The following is a 7,090-nucleotide window of genomic DNA, read 5'->3' as shown; positions in this document are numbered from 1 at the left end:
CTGATTAATTTTTTCGCATTACAGAGACTGGAGACAACTACAGAACCTCTGGATGATCCAGATTCCAGCCCTTTGCAGGTCTGTCCCACTGAGCAGCTTCAGTGAAGCCTCTTACTAAGTTAATATTAAGTGGCTTATAAGTGATGAATATTTTCTGCAAAAAGTCTTAAATAAAATTTAACATTTCATTTTTTCAAAATGTGTTGATAAAGATTAAATGGAAAATAGTTGTTGCACTTCCCTTTTCAGTCCTTTCTTGTGTCTTTCTTTTTTTACTCTAACAAAACATTAGCAAACACAGCTAATGGGATTATTGCATGTATAAATACAGAAATAGGCATTAGAAGGATGAATTTAACTTTGCATGGAGCACTGGTAATACTAGCATATCTTATAAAACTTTCTAATAACCGTATTTGAAAAAATAGAAACAACACGATGAATTAACAGGACAAAATTATTTGAGGTCTAGAGAAAACAGCTTGGACTAAGATAATTATTAGACCAAGAAAGCTATTTAATATCTGGAAAAGAAGATTGACAGGTTACCTAAATACAGCACGCAAGATGAAAAGCTTAGGCATCAGATGACTCTTGAGCCTAGGAAGAAGCAATGGCTTTAAGCTGAAGCCAGAAAAATTCAAAATTTGAAATACGTTCTTTGGTTTAAGCCCATATGAGCTTACCTCTTACCCATAGCGGCGCACATTTCTCCCGAGCTGTACGCTGAAATATAGGTTGTTACTTTCTCTAGTCTTTTACCTGCTCTTTGAGCCTGACAGACTTTCCCACCGGGTAAGACCTTGATTATAGTAAATAGTTTAGGATTCAGCACTTGGCTGATGGCTCACGCTTGCTGTGTATCCAGGCTTACATTCAAACTTCCTCCCACTACCATTTCCTCAGATGAAATCCCCAAAGAAACATCAAAGGAGGAAAATCTTTTTTTATTCATTCAGAAAGAGAAAGCCTTACATGGCACTTGTTTTCTGCTCAGAAAACTGAAAAACTGAAACTCATTTCGTGGCCAAGCATCTCCTGATGGCTCCCACATTTCCATAGTCTCATCACCAAACCTCTGCTCGCTCTCCCTGCTCCTTCCTCATGGGGCACCCATCTTCAAACACCTGGAATGCACTTGCTTTGCATCCTGTGACATTGCCCCATCCAGAATGTTAATGGCTCAGAAATGGAATCCAAGAACTAGGCAACATGCCAGCGCCTGAGTCATCTTCGCTGTTCATCAGCTAATGGGGCTGCACTGTACTGGAGGACGGCGGGTGCATTAATAGAGACTGAACTATGACATACATGTCAAGGAGGGCACGTTTTACTCATGTCTTGATTCTACAAATGCTTGAGCACAGGAGCAAGCACACAGCTGAATGGAAGTTGTGCTAGGATTCCTTTCCATTTAATCTCAGCTTCTCTTTTCTCCCTATGACCATGTGTCCACTGTCTTACAAAAGTGTTAAATGAAACAGGAACAGAAGATGGACAGAAAAGAGATGTCCTTGTAGGAACTGGTTCATATGTAATTCTGAAGAAATCAAGTACTTCTGAATTCATGCTACGTTTTGCCCTCACTGTCCATGAGGCAAAACAGGATCAGGACACTCATATAAGACACCCAGTTCCTTGGCTTTGAGTTGGGAGAGTCTGGCAAGACCCCATACTTTCCCTACACATATGAGCAAAGCAGGTTTCATTTTTTCAGGGTCACTTCTCATTGTCTCCAGAATTAAGGGAAAATTAGGACTATTTCTGGTGGTTACGGGTTCAATGTCTGGTAAGAGCAGGAAATCATCAGCAACATCAGAAACAGAATGCCATTCCCTTACATCCTCCAGTTCATTTTGGCAACACTGCTCTCAATATCTAGATCCCATCCATTTTTTCCTGTATATTTTGAAATGTAAAATAAAAGCTATGTTCCTGCACCATTTAAAAAAAACAAAGAACAACCAACCAACCAAACGAAAAAAGGGAAACACACACACTGTATAAAACAAATGCTTGGAAGCAATATAAAACATTGCTTTCATCTTCTGGATTGGAAGAAAGATGCTGCACTCCAGGATACTCATGGAATTCAGGTTCTAGATCACTGTCTCTACAGTTGCAATACTGATGAAACAAAAAAAAAAATAAAAATCAAAGCCTATATTACTTGCTACTGTACGAGTACGTAAGATGACACAAGATACATGATAAAAATGTTGATTTTTTCTTCTAAAAATTTGATGCTAATTTAATCTTCTCAAACATTAAAAGATTCCTTTTATTATCTTCATAACCAACAACAGGTTGCTTTCATCTGTATTTGTCGTAAAGAGGATGCAGGTCCAACTTTTTAATGCTTTTTACATCTTAATATTAATTGAAGTATCTATGAAGTAGATATCTCAATTATTATAAAAGTATGGGGCTTAGCAACATGAACAAAATGCTACACTCACTATCTGGCTGACATCGCTCCTGATTACTAATAGAAAATATAGAACGCGTTACAAGTCCCAGATGAGCAGAAACTCCCACAGCTTTCAAGACTCCCTTGCTGGATGAAGGAAAACCACAGGAGGAGTCAATACTAACCATAAAAATCTGTGACTCTGCATCGGCAACTTGATGGACACAGTGCCTGGCAAACCACTATTTGTTGTGTGTGCAATTTATTACAATAATCTCATTGGTTTTGTTGAAAAAGAAATTTGGCGATGGATACAAATGTGTCAAGCCCCTTTGGGTCTTTTCATCTGACACGTGTATGATATTATATAGATAACAGAATAAGATGATACTACCTCATGAAGAGAGGGGAGTGTCCATTGGTTCGCACGCTAGCTTGTGGTTCAGAAAACACATTTCTGTCACTATCCTGACTTTTTGGAAGCCACTTGATGAGTCTTGACAGGGACATAACAATGAAAAAAGCCATCTCAGACAGGAGAGTGTTCTGACACAAGAGCAGCTGGACTCTATGTACAGATAGCTGTGGTAGACAGTAGTCACTTGGAGAAAGAGCCCGACAAGCTTGGAAGGTCTTCCACAAATATCAGGTATTGACAGTAAAGGAAAATGGGAAGACTGTCAGGCTAAGTAAGCAGCCTTTTACTTAAATACTCTCTTGTTTGTCATGCCATCAGGGCCCCTCACCAAAATCCACTCACGTAACTGAGGCTCATTGCATATGTTTTGGCAGGATAAATTAAAAGCAAAAATACAGATTAACATTTCTTGTTGGAGGCCACTCTGTTAGTCAAAATTTAGCCTTGATTTCGCTTCTGGTGAAACCTCTTCTGGTCTGAGATTTAAATCACATACATATAAAAAAAAGAAGGGGGGCCTGGGGGAACACATTGAATAAAGGGATGAATTTAGTCACAGATTTATTTAGCTTTGAACAGCTCCTCTCTCTGTCAGTGGGGCTGCCTTGTAACTAATTAAGATGTTGTTTGGCCTCAGTGTAATTGCCGCTGTCTGCTGACAGGGCACTTCTGCCAACCAGATGTTTTTTATTTTAAGGAATTGCTATTTGACAAAACTGTTCTTAAATCATAAATAAAGGAAGAAACTTTTGCATGGGTTCTATTTTTCCCTGTAGCAATTTAAATTATTGGTAATAAAAAAGGTCATGGATTGAAGTTGACATTTATGTAAAAGAATCAACACAACATCCTATGCATCAGTTAGAAGTTTTCTGTACTTTGGTGGATCTTGCAGATTTCCTTAATGAGCACTTCTTTCTTGTTAGATGGCAAAATGGACATATCTCATGGATCAAGTGCTTGGTGAAAAAACATTTGTTACTGGCAGAAACTGTTTTTGTAAGCATGCAGTATAATTACAGCTATATGAACTTCAAAAGCCGTACAGGTTTAATAAACAGTGAAAATCCTGAGATCTTGACATTTATCTCATTTTCCTGAACATCTGTCTTCAGTGCTATTTTCTGTATTTCTTGGGGTTGTCTTATACTGGAAACACATAATTATACTCTCCCGTAAGACATTAATTTTTCACTTTTAGGGCCACATAATTTCCATATGTGCAAAAGTCATACAGAATATCAACTAAGTATTTTCAAAACTAAAGTGGCCAATATTGATTTGACATTTTGTCAGTATTCAAATTTGAATGAAATAAATATTCTAGTTTGGCACCAGGTGATGAAACTGGAGTTTATTATTTTACATTTGTATTTGCCTATTAAGTGTCTTTATCACCCTGTTGCTATGTGAAAGACTCACACAGAGAACACCGAAAAGCAACAAGACAGAAGAAATGCTAGGTGGCTGTTCCTAAAATGTCGCTACAAGCAGACGGTAATTTTTTTTCTACCTACACACAACTTTCTTCTTGCTTTAAGCCTTTTCAAAATGCTATTTGACAAACTAATAGCTAAAAAGAATCTTTGACACTGGATGAGTGTACATTCCAGAACCAAACAAGGAACGTTACAAATTCACCAGCAGCTAGCTTTGGCAGTATGAATTCTGAGAGTACCACTAATTTTTCTTTTATTCCCTCAACCCAGAAGCAAAAGACATTTTAAACCAGAACCATAACTGTTTGCTGATGACTGGGTCCCAGACAGTTCAAAAAGGCTCTTTAAAAACTTTAACTTTCCAATAAAGCTAATATTCTAAACAGAAAGGAAACATGCCATGAAAGACAAAAAACCTTCTTCAAACACAAACCTTAAAAACCAGGCTTTTGAATGCGCATGAAATCTGAACTCCCAAACGAAACTGCTTGCTTTTCTTTTGCAATAAAGAATAGCATTAAGCTGAACAATATTTGCAGGCCTTAATAATAAACATCAATCTAGGCCATTTCAAAACCTTAGAAACAATAGTTGGTAAGTGAATATGTTGCTAATGAAAACCAGAGGATGTATCATTGTAGCTATGTATGGGGATAACACGGGGATATTTTAAAGACGACAGAGACTGTCCGTCTTCCTGAGAATGAAAGGTTAAAGTTATCAGGGAAGCACTGAGCAAGGAAGCTTCCCCCTTCCTCCGAACCTGGAGACGTACAGCACAAGGACAACGCTGAGGACGCAGCAGATACAGTCTCAGTTTTTCTAAGTGCTTAGAAAACACTTAAAGAAGTTGGGATTGTGTTGCGTGCAAATAACAGCAAGAGTCACGTACTGTGCATGGTTTATACACCCACATATAAACAAAAATTTTACACCATGACAGTTTAAGGAGGGTATGCAATGCCTTCAATCTAAAAGAGCAAGAAAAATTCTTCCAAGATATCCTGAAGGAGCCAGGATACCTACCGGGTGCCTAGAAAGGTGCATTACTCCTGTTTTTTCTGCAAATATTTACTCGTTATTCTTAGGGAATATTACTCCACTGAAACATTATTTCACAACATACAGGATCTAGTTTGTTCTTTTCATTATATTCATAGAGAAACCAAGTAAACTGTTTCTTATTATGCAATTTTCCAGTGTCTAAGAGATGGGGTCCTGATCTCACTCAGGGTCCTGGGCTATTACAAGTAAACACTGTAATGAAACCAACTACACCAGTTCTCGTGCAGCTATTTTGCTTTTTAATTCTTAGGATCAATAACCTGAATTACTGAAAAAAAGTCAGACACAAGCTTATTTGTTTACTACCCACCATAACTGTCCACAAATTTACTATAGTCTGTCCCAGGGCAACTCAGACATGCAGTCAGACCTTTGCTGTTAGAGAAGGCAGCAATGCCTGCGGAGTCAAGAAGGACACTTAATTTTATTTGGTTTATTCCAACTTTGGTATTCTCCAAATAAAAATTAATTATGCACTTGACTGGTCGACTGTGCATTTCCTTAAACCATCTCACAGACAATAATTTCAAGAAGAGACAAAATGAAAGCTAATTAGACTCATGAATCCTAATTGCTTTGGCAAAGGCAGGCAGCTTACTGCCACAGCCAGTAAGTCGGCAGAGACTGCTGAGCACCAGCAGGGCAGTATTACTGCAGACACCTTCCTTAAGCAGTGGAGGGGAAATTCCTGCTTTTCTACCTTATCCAATCAGGCCAACCTGTGCTATCATGAAGCCCAAACTCATAAACGCAAACTCATTTAAGTAGCCTTTATTCACATGGGTAATTGCATATGAGCAGGACTAGTTCTAATGAAACACTATTTCTAGCCTACTTCTCCTCCAGCTCTTCACAATACGCCAGACCTCATTCACAGACCATTTCAGAGCCTGGTTTCCATTTCTGTGTACACAACTTCAATTTACTCATGTATTAGCACAGCACCACTGACCTGCTGTGATGGTAAAAGTCACATACATTATATTACAAAAATACGACAGCAAAGATGTAGAAACATACAATATTTTCAAACAGAACTGCAGAGAATAAAGGAAGATTTAGGAAGTCTCTAAAAAGAGGATTTGGAAAGAAATGTAAAGTATCAGGTTTCAAAGTGCAATCTGCAGTGACTAAAGACACCCTGGAGGCTGCCCGCTATACGTGTGCTTCACAAAATACAGGACTTTCCTAGGAGACAACCAGCAGTGGCATTCCAACTAGCATCTTACTGATAGCATAGCGCAGGCTTTCATTATAATTAGATATTTGGGATTCTAAAAAGTATTATTTCACAAATTAAATAATTTAAATTAAACTGAAGTTCAAAATAATACCCTAAAAATGTTTGCAAGTATTTGCCACCTTGAAAAAAAAAAAAAAAGCACCCCAGAAGTTTCAAAAAACTCTGAATGTTCCTGAAACAGTGTAATTATTCTAATAAATTTGCCTATAGAATAAACAGCTACTCAGTAGGAACTAGTGAAGCATATTATCGTGAAAAAGGTGGTTTGCAAGTATGATTGTAACGTCGTGATACCAGCTATAAAAGGTCCACAGGAGGACTATGCCATTGCATTGCCAATTGCTGTCCAGGGGAATTCCACACGCAGGTGTGCTGCTGGTGGTCAGAGATGGTCCCCACCGCAGGAGGTACCACACTGGCAGATGCAGAGGCTGAGCAAATTCCCAGTTGCACAAACCCATGTATAATGCAAGAAAAAGTAACAAACAGCAACAGGACCTTCTTCCGTAAGTGCA

This window comes from Chroicocephalus ridibundus, chromosome 16 (assembly GCF_963924245.1).
Source record: "Chroicocephalus ridibundus chromosome 16, bChrRid1.1, whole genome shotgun sequence".
NCBI lineage: Eukaryota > Metazoa > Chordata > Aves > Charadriiformes > Laridae > Chroicocephalus > Chroicocephalus ridibundus.
This window is presented reverse-complemented; position numbering follows the sequence as displayed.